At 47.5% G+C, this 12,973-nt stretch overlaps 1 protein-coding gene across 2 annotated transcripts in view; it reads left to right on the forward strand.

Annotated features, from left to right (window-relative positions):
• The window catches only part of LOC138468214 (xanthine dehydrogenase/oxidase-like), a 1,072,878-nt gene that overhangs the window by 146,712 nt on the left and 913,193 nt on the right, over nucleotides 1-12,973 (forward strand). The gene's annotated exons all lie outside the window — the stretch shown is intronic.

The raw sequence follows: 12,973 nt of genomic DNA on the forward strand, positions 1-12,973 counted from the left end.
GCAAAGCCAAGTTGGTGTGGGCCGTCTCTGCCAAGCCAGACTCTACAGTGGAACACAGCACCTATTATATGCACTAATTTGGACCGACTCATTAAGATGTTGTTGCGCTCCTTTCACTTAGCTTTTTCTTCAATAAACGTTGGTGACCCTAAGGAGTATAGGAGTATAGGCAGACATTGGATCCTTTGGATCAGTGGTAAGGGTAAACAAGCGCAAAGAACATGGGAGAGAGGGATTGAAGGTCTATACCTAGGGTCAGTTTTTCAAAATTCAAACAAATTTCAAATACAAGGAAAGTAGTCTTTATGGTGCAGGGGAGGGACAGAGGCCCTGGCACAGAGCCACCATCATACATAGACACAGAAAGAAGAGGATCCAAAACGGAACCCTGCCGTCCCCTGCACACCTTAAAATCCTGTCACTAGACGGTTAAATCATTATTCAGATTCAAGTTTAAGGTGTCATACAATGTTTATATTAGTCAACAAATCGAAAACAGAAGTATGTGACAATGTTATCTGTATTTCATATAAAAGAACAGTAGTTTAGACGAAAAACGCATATAGCAAAGAAAGTTCCGTTCTGTGTGAATGGCTGACGCGTTTCGAGATGATGTCTCTCTTCTTCATGAGCCAAAGGAGTTTAGAACTGAAAGCAGATAGTTTAGGAGAGAAAATAAGCTGTATCAAGGCGGTGCAGGTATAGTCAATGCGCAAAAAAAAAACACTATTAAATCACTTTTGAATAGATTGATTCTGTTAATTACAAAATGTGTTGCCATATTCAAAGCTACTGATAAACACGTGAATGATTATCTCAATAAGGGCAATATGGATGTCTTACTATAAAACTGTGCAGCTCGTGTATCACGAGGCTTAAATGACTGGAGGGAAGTAAGAAAAAAGAAAAAGGAAAAAGTAAAATGGTGCAAGCGCAAAGACCATAAACAGTAGCCCTTTAACTCAGCTCAAAAAAGCTGCACCACATTTTTCTGAAAATTTTAAATTGTAGCCATTGTTATGCAGTTTATGTAGTTGTTTGTTTTAGATTTAGCACTGAGCTCCCTGTAAGGGGAGGCGACAGTGTGGAATTACAGGAAGGTTTTACACAAATGTGTTTCAGTTTACATGAAAAAGTTAAACATGTTCAAATTCTCAAAGTGGTAGAGTATTCCATGGGGGAGGGGGGACAAATCACCTGCCCCTTGCACTGATTCTCAACAATGTGAAGAGCATGCGAGTAGTTGTTTTGCAGATCGAAAACTGCGAGGTAGAAGATAACAATGTTGTCCTGAGTAAAAACAGGGATGGCTCTAGGGCCAATTCATATAGGGTCTGATTTACCAAAGGAGTTTCGATGGGAATATCCCATTGAAAAAATCCTTTGTAAATCAGGCCCACAGACTTAAACTCAACTCTCAAAGTGGTGTCCAGTCATTTTTTCGAATACAAAAGTTTCAAAAGGCAAACTTTCAAATCTTTTTTTCCGAAATGCCATTCTTTCGAATGACAATTTATTTGAAAAAAAATCAGAAAATATTCAAACGTTTGGCTTTCGAAACTTGGGTTAGGGATAGGGTTGGGGCTTGGGTTAGGGTTGGGGGGTGCGAGGGTGGCTTGGAGGTTAGGGGGAACCCCCCCAAATATACACTAAAACCTTGAAACGTTACATGGAGCTGCCCAGTGCTGAAATTACAGCACGGGACAGCTCCATGTAAAGTTTCAAAGTTTAAAAAAAGTATTTAAATGCCAATATGCACAAACATGTGAAACGTTACATGGAGCTGTCCAGTGCTGAAATTGCAGCACTGGACAGCTCCATCTAACGTTTCAACGTTACCAAAAAAAGCATTGAAATGCTACTTTTAACATGTAAAAGTGCATTTCAATTGAAACCAATCCATGACTATTGTCGACGGATTGGTTTCGAAAGAAATTCACTTTGCATGTTAAACATAGCATGTGGCAGCTTTTGCTTTCGAAACTTTTGTTTCGAAACTTTTGTTTTTCGAATCTTTTGATTCAAAACTAAGACTATGAACCCTCAAAGTCCTTGGTGGCCCTTTGCAGCTCCAGTAAGACCGGCACAATGTGGTCAATTTGAGTTTTATGTAGAATTTCTATGGCAGCAGTATTTTGGAGGTGCAGCTATTTACTTCGAGTCTACGCTGGTACAGTCAACTATAGTGCATTCACATAACCTATTGTGGATAATACCAATGCTTCCACCGTTCACATTCTGTTCCACTGATATAGATAAGGAACAATGGACCCCATTCCAATTTGGACGGTGCAGTATTAACATGCTGGTAATACAGTTTACCGGCATGTAACCGTACCGGCCAACTACTAATAGCTGGAGGTACATCAGGCCCCTTGCTGTCAACAACTGCTGGGATTACTGGCACCAGTATTATTGGTGGTGGTAATAATGACAAATCCCCCCATGGAGTGCTACGGGACTCTGTGGAATGGGGATTTACCGCCCTTACCAGCACTTGTAATATGGCAGTAATTCCGCCAGACCAAGTGCCAGTAACGGTAATACTGTTTGGTGGTATCCCGCCAGATTTACCGGAGGGATACCACCAAACATGCAATGAGGCCCAATATGTTTTAAAGTATGCAGGTGAAAGTAGACAGTGTATACCACCAATGCTATTTGCACATTTAAGGAAAGCTTCTTATCAAACAAGACTCCTAAGTTGCCAACTCCCTTAACCAGTGAGGGGAAAATTCCACAAAAAGAATTGTGGTAATCATTCCGATTGCGTAACCATTGGCAGTAATACCGCTATTCCTCAACAAAGTCCAACAGAAGCATACATTTCATTATTATTTGTAAATGCCACGCTTTCCATCATTGGTGATGGTAATTCAGTAGGGCAATATAAGCACTGTTAATATCACCAAGCTCACAGAAGCCTCAATCTCTTTATAATAATTATTATAGGGCGTCAAAGACTACATGTAGGAATATATTGTTGTCCCAAACTAAACAGGGTATAGGCTCTTCCCAATGTCCCACTACATTTATGGGAATCTATGTTAAAAAGATTGTTCTTGTTTATTGAAGACTCCCAATGTTTGCATATAAGGTACACTGCAATTAAACTATTTGCCCAGGATCTCACACTTTATGTAGTGAAGCTGGGATTTTAACACACTCTACAATGTAGGCAATTGACCACATATCGTCCGAGCTCTAGTTGGCACAAATATTTATGTTTCAGCTTTCAATAACTACCTAAATAGTGTCTTTTAGAGTTTACTTGCAAGGTATACACATCACATCGTGAAGCATAGAAAGATAGTAAGCTAATAGAGATATTATTATTATTATAGCTCGCTTTTTGTGAACAGAATGGAAGAAAACAAGTCCTAGAATGCAAAAGTCCTGCAAGTCTGAACAATTTGTATTTTAGACCAATATATGTTCAATACCTAAAAGGACACAATAAAATAAACTCTGTAATAAGGCCACATTCCAATTGGTACAAACTAGTTGCATGTTGTTTTATTCCCAGGTTGTTAAGAAAATGTGAATAGCCATTTAAAAGCAAGCTGCTTTGTGTGTGTATCATACTAGCAGACTTCATGAATATTAATTCAACTTGGCCAAGCATTGGCAAAGCCAACAAATTTGGCTTGTGTGTAGGCATGGGAAAGCTATTTTCCAGTCACTGCCATAGTGATACCATCTAGCCATAACATAACAACAGCTGGAAAATTGTGAAAGCACCTTGGTATATTATGACAGTGCCTGGAAAATGCTCTTCTAATATGTGTTGTTCATATCAATTCAGTGTAAGTAACAGATGCAAGGGCACACATATTGATTGCTCACTTGGTTAAGACATTTTTATTACACCAGGAGTTGGTTTATAGTTGTAAATACACCATCACCTTACAAAAGATGGCTTATAAATAACACAGGCATCCCCTTAAAAGCACAAATCTAGCTCAAAGAAAAACTGGGGGTGGCTGTTTTTGATGGGTATGGGCAGGTAGTTATTGAGAATGATCATAGGAACTTGTGTGGCCATGGGTGGCCAATGGGTGGATACAAATTCCAAGAATACCCACAGCATGTGTGTCCTCTCTCACATCCCATCTCTCTCCTATCTTCTTTTTCCATATCAATAGTTTCAGATTATAGGCAGAGCTTAAAGCGCCACCTTATTACCAAAACCTAAAGACATTTGGCAACGCTTCCCCTAAATCCTTTATCTCATTATTGTGCTAATTCTTACACTTGTGATTCCAGACCTGTCAAGTTTCAAGTCGCCATGCCTGAGAAGTCCATCCAGTCACGTTTTCCTTCGTTTGGATTCTGGGACTTTTATTTTTTTTCTCATGCAAAATTTAAGAAAACTACAAGCCCCAGAATTCCAAGCAAAAGCAGAACCGGATGACCTTCTCAAGCATGGCCAAACGAAACATGAGAGCTATGATTCCTATCTCCGTGGTACGTCAGGAGAGTTAAAGATTTGGCCAGGACTGCAACATTTTCAGTGAGTTCAAACGCACTTCAAGAAAACATTTTGATTTTCCTCTGTCTGGAAGCCAATGGTTAGGGTGGTAAATTGTGATTTGCCGATAGCCACATTTCCCCTCCAGCCCTCCACTCCAGTCGCCAAAACATTTGCTGTAAATATTTCGGGAAAGGTTGTGTGAAATGTAAGGAAATGGCATCTGGCCACATATAAAAACAGGCAGAGAGAAGTTTGTGCGTTCCAGGGCTCAAGTCGAGGGTACACGCGGGTGGACGGAGTACACCCACTTTTTTCAGAGAGTGGACTCAGCCCCCCGAACCTCCAGCTGAAATAAGAAACATTGAATGTCCTCTTTGAATTTATGTCATCAGGTTTGTAGGCTGCACTATTTAATCTGATGAAAAATAACAAACAACTAAAGGTGAAATGTCCCATTGCGGTACTGCAAGTTCCATGGAAAACATTTGTATTGGTTCTTGGAGTTTAAAACATGCACACCATTTAACGTTTTATCAAACACTATTAGAAGTAAAATATACTCTCTTGGTTTTGTGTGTGTGTGTTGAGTTTATGAAAGGCAAATGCCATTCGTCCTTTGCAATGTGGGTGGTTATGCAAAGCCAATTTAATGAAACGTGCACCTCGATATGCTAATTTCTGGCAACATCACATCCGACGTTAGACAAACTAGGAATGGCCCATACACAGAGCAGGAACCATATATGCAGTAAACTATGAAATCATCAAGTGCGTGAAAGTATTTCCATGTTGAAAGCTGCCACTGTGCAAATGTCCCAGTTAGCACAGTAACAACCGTGGTTACAAATAAATGATTCTGTTTTGCAAATCTATATCTTGGCTATTTTCATTCATCGTCCACAAAAGGTTTGGACCAATAATTACCAAAGATATTCATGTAACAATGGTCATGCATGAATAAGACATGTTGATATTTCATTGAATACAGCTTATTTATTTAGAAACCATATGATGTCCACGTAATAAATAGTTAGACCCAAAGAATCCAATTACTCAATAAAATGCAATGATGGCGTGCAATGGGCACCACCGGTTAAAATCTACTCAGGAGCAATCACAAATCAGAAACATGGGGCCTCATTCCGAGTACGGCCCTAACCAATGGCGCTATTAACGCCTTGGTTGACGCCGTACCCGGACCGGCAGCACCTTGGTGGATGGCGGAATTACCGCCCCATTCCAAGGTTGGCGGGGCGGTAATTCCCCATTCACCAAGGCCCTTCCCCATTCCCAAATGCGCCCCCATAGGGCTCAATGGGAATGGGGAAGATGCAAATAACGGTGACCGTTCATTACGGTCACCGTTATTGGCTTGGAGGCCCCTTTGCGCCCTCGACTTTAACACCTGCTCAAAGCAGGCGTTAAGGGCGAGGGCGCAAAGGGAACTCGGAGTATGGAGGTAAGGGATCACCGCCACCGGTCTCGTTACCGGTGGCCGCTATCCCTTAACGCCATACTCGGAATGAGGCCCATGGTCTGTTTCCCAGAAAACGGGCCTGTAGATTCACATTCTAATGTGGAAAATCTGCCTTATAGAATGGTCAAATGGAAGCACATTACTTTACAGCTCTCATACGGCCCCAGGTCTGGCGCGACCAGTCCGAGAAAGACAGATACCTCTGTAAGGCTTTATCATTGCTTGTTCCTTTGGACTATTAGGTGGCAGCGCCCCGTATAAGCCGAAACTATTGCATTAGAGTACAGACGGGGAGAAATGGCATGTGAGGAGGGGCACACAGCTTGAAGGCGTTGGAAGCAGGCCCCCGAGAGTCCAGGTTGCGGCACGCCGAGTACTCTGCTGCCTACTGGTCTGGCCAAGCAGTCAAAATGTACAGAGGAGTCCTCGTTGGTAAAACAATGTGGCACCACAACACTGCAACGGGGTGCGCTGGATTGCCCCAACTGCAGGGTGCTGGGGTGAGTCTGCTGTACCTGGCCCCAAGGGAGACTGGACTCTCTAGCACACACGGACATACTGGGCAAAAGCCATGCTGGGGAGGGCAGTCCACTATGGGCGCTCCCCACACCACCGGGAAACAATGTGGAAAGTGGATGCTATCAAAACAAAAAAGCACAGAGTTGCTGGTATGTCTTGTTATGTATGATAGACTTTTAAAAATGTGTATCAATCCTGTTTCATATTAATGCGTTAAATGTGCATACATGTATCGACACAGTATACAATGGCACATGTATACTGAAGAAATGCACACGATGCACATGGCCAAATTGGCAGCTAGATGTTATAATTTATTTAATTTTGAACTGTTGCATGTATGTAATATTGAAGAAGTTATATGGATCCCAATTTAGAGTAATTGTTTGGTTGTGAATGAAAGGTGGGGACAGCAATATACCACACACCACAGGTTTTTGCAGTACTAGGTGGATGTAATGGGGGTGATAAGGGATAGAATGAAAAGATAGGGCACTCAATATCCCCCTAATGTAAAGGCGGTGAAAAGACCCTCCCAACTCAGAAAGCACATAGATGAGGCCAATGTAATGATCAATGAGATAGTGAGCCTAGGACATGATATAGAAGCTCCTGCGAGCGCAAGCGGGATCCCAACCCATGCAAACAAAAAGAGGACCTTGCAAGCATCTAACTGTGCAGTGAACCCCACCAAAGACAAGAGGGACAGACCATAGCAAAGAAGGGGGCCCTGCAAGCCTCTGTGCAGTGAACCCCAGCAAAGACAAGAGGGACAGACCGTAGCAAAGAAGGGGGCCCTGCAAGCATCTAACCGTGTGGTGAACCCCACCAAAGAAAAGGGCGACAGTCCGTAGCAAAGAAGTGGGCCCTGCAAGCATCTAACCGTGCGGTGATCCCCACCAAAGACAAGAGTGACAGACCATAGCAAAGAAGGGGGCCCTGCAAGCATCTAACCATGCGGTGATCCCCACCAAAGACAAGAGGGGCAGACCATAGCAAAGAAGGGGGCCCTGCAAGCCTCTCTGTGGTGAGCCCCAGCAAAGACAAGAGGGACAGACCGTAGCAAAGAAGGGGGCCCTGCAAGCATCTAACCGTGCGGTGAACCACACCAAAGACAAGAGGGACAGACCGTAGCAAAGAAGGGGGCCGTGCAAGCATCTCACCATGCGGTGATCCCCACCAAAGACAAGAGGGACAGACCGTAGAAAAGAAGGGGGCCCTGCAAGCATCTAACCGTGTGGTGAACCCCACCAAAGTAAAGAGGGACAGTTCGTAGCAAAGAAGGGGGCCCTGCAAGCATCTAACCGTGCGGTGAACCCCACCAAAGGCAAGAGGGACATACCGTAGCAAAGAAGGGGGCCCTGCAAGCATCTAATCGTGCAGTGAACCCCACCAAAGACAAGAGGGACAGTCCGTAGCAAAGAAGGGGGCCCTGCAAGCATCTAACCGTGCGGTGAACCCCACCAAAGACAAGAGGGACATACTGTAGCAAAGAAGGGGGCCCTGCAAGCATTTCACCGTGCGGTGAACCCACCAAAGACAAGAGGGACAGTCCGTAGCAAAGAAGGGGGCCCTGCAAGCATCTAACCGTGCGGTGAACCCCACCAAAGACAAGAGGGACATACTGTAGCAAAGAAGGGGGCCCTGCAAGCATTTCACCGTGCGGTGAACCCACCAAAGACAAGAGGGACAGACTGTAGCAAAGAAGGTGGCGCTGCAAGCATCTAACTGTGCTGTGAACCCCACCAAAGACAAGAGGGACAGACTGTAGTAAAGAAGGGGGCGCTGCAAGCATCTAACCGTGTGGTGAACCCCACCAAAGACAAGAGGGACAGACCGTAGCAAAGAAGGTGGCGCTGCAAGCAGCTAACTGTGCTGTGAACCCCACCAAAGACAAGAGGGACAGACCGTAGTAAAGAAGGGGGCGCTGCAAGCATCTAACCGTGTGGTGAACCCCACCAAAGAAAAGAGGGACAGTCCTTAGCAAAGAAGGGGGCCATGCAAGCATCTCACCGTGCGGTGAACCCCACCAAAGACAAGAGGGACAGACCATAGCAAAGAAGGGGGCGCTGCAAGCATCTAACTGTGCGGTGATCTCCACCAAAGACAAGAGGGAAAGACCGTAGAAAAGAAGGGGGCCCTGCAAGCATCTAACCGTGCAGTGAACCTCACCAAAGACAAGAGGGACAGTCCGTTGCAAAGAAGGGGGCCCTGCAAGCATCTAACCGTGCGGTGAACCCCACCAAAGACAAGAGGGACAGACTGTAGCAAAGAAGGGGGCCCTGCAAGCATCTAACCATGCAGTGAACCCCACCAGAGAAAAGAGGGACAGGCCATAGCAAAGAAGGGGGCCCTGCAAGCATGTAACCGTGCGCTGAACCCCACCAGAGAAAAGAGGGACATTCCGTAACAAAGAATGGGGCCCTGCAAGCATCTAACTGTGCAGTGATCCCCACCAAAGACGAGGGACAGAACGTAGCAAAGAAGGGGGCCCTGCAAGCATCTAACCGCGCAGTGAACCCCACCAAAGAAAAGAGGGACAGACCGTAGCAAAGAAGGGGGCCCTGCAAGCATCTAACTGTGCGGTGATCCCCACCAAAGAAAGAAGGGATGCCTGCAAGCATCTAACAAAACACCACCAAAGACAGAGGGACAGGCCATAGCAAAGAAGGGGGCCATGCAAGCATCTTACTGAACCCCACCAAAGACAAGAGGGACAGACCATAGCAAAGAAGGAGGCCCTGCAAGCATCGAACCGTGCGGTGAACCACACCAAAGACAAGAGGGACAGTCCATAGCAAAGAAGAGCGCCCTGCAAGCATCGAACCATGGGGTTAGGGACAGACCACAGCAAAGAAGGGGGCGCTGCAAGCATCTAACCGTGCAGTGATCCCCACCAAACACAAGAGGGACAGACCATAGCAAAGAAGGGAGCCCTGCAAGCATCTAACTGAACAGCACCAAAGACAAGAAGGACAGTCCTTAGCAAAGAAGGGGGCCCTGCAAGCATCTAACCGTGCGGTGAACCCCACCAAAGACAAGAGGGACAGACCGTAGCAAAGAAGGGGGCCCTGCAAGCATCTCACCGTGCGGTGAACCCCACCAGAGAAAAGATGGATAGACCGTAGCAAAGAAGGCGGCCCTTCAAGCATCTAACCGTGCGGTGAACCCCACCAGAGAAAAGAGGGACATTCCGTAACAAAGAAGAGGGCCCTGCAAGCATCTAACTGTGCGGTGAACCCCACCAAAGACAAGAGGGACAGACCGTAGAAAAGAAGGGGGCCCTGCAAGCATCTAACCGTGTAGTGAACCCCACCAAAGGAAAGAGGGACAGACCGTAGGAAAGAAGGGGGCCCTGCGAGCATCTAACTGTGCGGTGATCCCCACCAAAGAAAGAAGGCATCCCTGCAAGCATCTAACTGAACACCACCAAAGACATGAGGGACAGGCCATAGCAAAGAAGGTGGCCCCTGCATGTATCTAACTGTTTGGTGAACCCCACCAAAGACAAGAGGGACAGACCATAGCATAGAAGGAGGCCCTGCAAGCATTGAACCGTGCAGTGAACCACACCAAAGACAAGAGGGACAGTCCATAGCAAAGAAGGGGGCCCTGCAAGCATCGAACCGTGGGGGTTAGGGACAGACCACAGCAAAGAAGGGGGCGCTGCAAGCATCTAACCGTGCGTTGATTCCCACCAAAGACAAGAGTGACAGACCATAGCAAAGAAGGGGGCCCTGCAAGCATCTAACCATGCGGTGATCCCCACCAAAGACAAGAGGGGCAGACCATAGCAAAGAAGGGGGCGCTGCAAGCATCTAACCGTGCAGTGATCCCAACCAAAGGCAAGAGGGAAAGACCATAGCAAAGAAGGGGCCCTGCAAGCCTCTGTGCGGTGAGCCCCACCAAAGACAAGAGGGACAGACCGTAGCAAAGAAGGGGGACCTTCAAGCATCTAACCGTGCAGTGAACCCCACCAAAGACAAGAGGGACAGTCCGTAGCAAAGAAGGGGGCCCTGCAAGCATCTAACCGTGTGGTGAACCCCACCAAAGAAAAGAGGGACAGTCCGTAGCAAAGAAGGGGGCCCTGCAAGCATCTAACCGTGCGGTGAACCCCACCAAAGACTAGAGGGACAGACCGTAGCAAAGAAGGGGGACCTTCAAGCATCTAACCGTCCAGTGAACCCCACCAAAGACAAGAGGGACAGTCCGTAGCAAAGAAGGGGGCCCTGCAAGCATCTAACCACGCGGTGAACCCCACCAAAGACAAGAGGGACATACCGTAGCAATGAAGGGGGCCCTGCAAGTATCTCACCGTGCGGAGAACCCCACCAAAGACAAGAGGGACAGACCATAGCAAAGAAGGGGGACCTGCAAGCCTCTTTGCGGTGAACCCCACCAAAGACAAGAGGGACAGACCGTAGCAAAGAAGGGGGCCCTGCAAGCATCTAACCATGTCGTTAACCCCACCAAAGAAAAGAAGGACAGTCTGTAGCAAAGAACGGGGCCCTGCAAGCATCTAACCGTGCGGTGAACCCCACCAGAGAAAAGAGGGACATTCCGTAACAAAGAAGGGTGCCCTGCAACAATCTAACTGTGCAGTGAACCCCACCAAAGAAAAGAGGGACAGACCATAGCAAAGAAGGGGGCCCTGCAAGCATCTAACTGTGCGGTGATCCCCACCAAAGAAAGAAGGGATCCCCCCAAGCATCTAACCGAACCCCACCAAAGTCAAGAGGGACAGACCATAGCAAAGAAGGGGCCCCTGCATGTATCTAACTGTGCGGTGAAACCCACCAAAGACAAGAGGGACAGACCATAGCAAAGAAGGAGGCCCTGCAAGCATCTAACCGTGCGGTGAACCCCACCAAAGACAAGAGGGACAGACCATAGCAAAGAAGGGGGCCCTGCAAGCATCTAACTATGCGGTGAACCCCACCAAAGACAAGAGGGACAGACCGTAGAAAAGAAGGGGGCCCTGCAAGCATCTAACCGTGCGGTGAACCCCACCAAAGACAAGAGGGACAGACCATAGCAAAGAAGGGGGCCCTGCAAGCATCTAACTATGCGGTGAACCCCACCAAAGACAAGAGGGACAGACCGTAGAAAAGAAGGGGGCCCTGCAAGCATCTAACCGTGCGGTGAACCCCACCAAAGACAAGAGGGACAGACCATAGCAAAGAAGGGGGCCCTGCAAGCATCTAACCATGTCGTTAACCCCACCAAAGAAAAGAAGGGCAGTCTGTAGCAAAGAACGGGGCCCTGCAAGCATCTAACCGTGCGGTGAACCCCACCAGAGAAAAGAGGGACATTCCGTAACAAAGAAGGGTGCCCTGCAACAATCTAACTGTGCAGTGAACCCCACCAAAGAAAAGAGGGACAGACCATAGCAAAGAAGGGGGCCCTGCAAGCATCTAACTGTGCGGTGATCCCCACCAAAGAAAGAAGGGATCCCCCCAAGCATCTAACCGAACCCCACCAAAGTCAAGAGGGACAGACCATAGCAAAGAAGGGGCCCCTGCATGTATCTAACTGTGCGGTGAAACCCACCAAAGACAAGAGGGACAGACCATAGCAAAGAAGGAGGCCCTGCAAGCATCTAACCGTGCGGTGAACCCCACCAAAGACAAGATGGACAGACCATAGCAAAGAAGGGGGCCCTGCAAGCATCTAACTATGCGGTGAACCCCACCAAAGACAAGAGGGACAGACCGTAGAAAAGAAGGGGGCCCTGCAAGCATCTAACCGTGCGGTGACCCCCACCAAAGACGAGAGGGACAGACCGTAGCAAAGAAGGGGGCCCTGCAAGCATCTAACCATGCAATGAACCCCCTCAAAGACAAGAGGGACAGTCCATAGCAAAGAAGGGGGCCCTGCAAGCATCTAACCGTGCGGTGAACCCCACCAAAGACAATAGGGACAGACCATAGCAAAGAAGGGGGCCCTGCAAGCATTTCACCGTGCGGTGAACCCACCAAAGACAAGAGGGACAGACTGTAGCAAAGAAGGTGGCGCTGCAAGCATCTAACTGTGCTGTGAACCCCACCAAAGACAAGAGGGACAGACTGTAGTAAAGAAGGGGGCGCTGCAAGCATCTAACCGTGTGGTGAACCCCACCAAAGACAAGAGGGACAGACCGTAGCAAAGAAGGTGGCGCTGCAAGCATCTAACTGTGCTGTGAACCCCACCAAAGACAAGAGGGACAGACCGTAGTAAAGAAGGGGGCGCTGCAAGCATCTAACCGTGTGGTGAACCCCACCAAAGAAAAGAGGGACAGTCCTTAGCAAAGAAGGGGGCCATGCAAGCATCTCACCGTGCGGTGAACCCCACCAAGAGGGACAGACCATAGCAAAGAAGGGGGTGCTGCAAGCATCTAACTGTGCGGTGATCTCCACCAAAGACAAGAGGGACAGACCGAAGAAAAGAAGGGGGCCCTGCAAGCATCTAACCGTGCAGTGAACCTCACCAAAGACAAGAGGGACAGTCCGTTGCAAAGAAGGGGG

Source organism: Ambystoma mexicanum, chromosome 4q (genome assembly GCF_040938575.1).
Source record: "Ambystoma mexicanum isolate Mex_15411 chromosome 4q, UKY_AmexF1_1, whole genome shotgun sequence".
Classification (NCBI taxonomy): Eukaryota; Metazoa; Chordata; class Amphibia; order Caudata; family Ambystomatidae; genus Ambystoma; species Ambystoma mexicanum.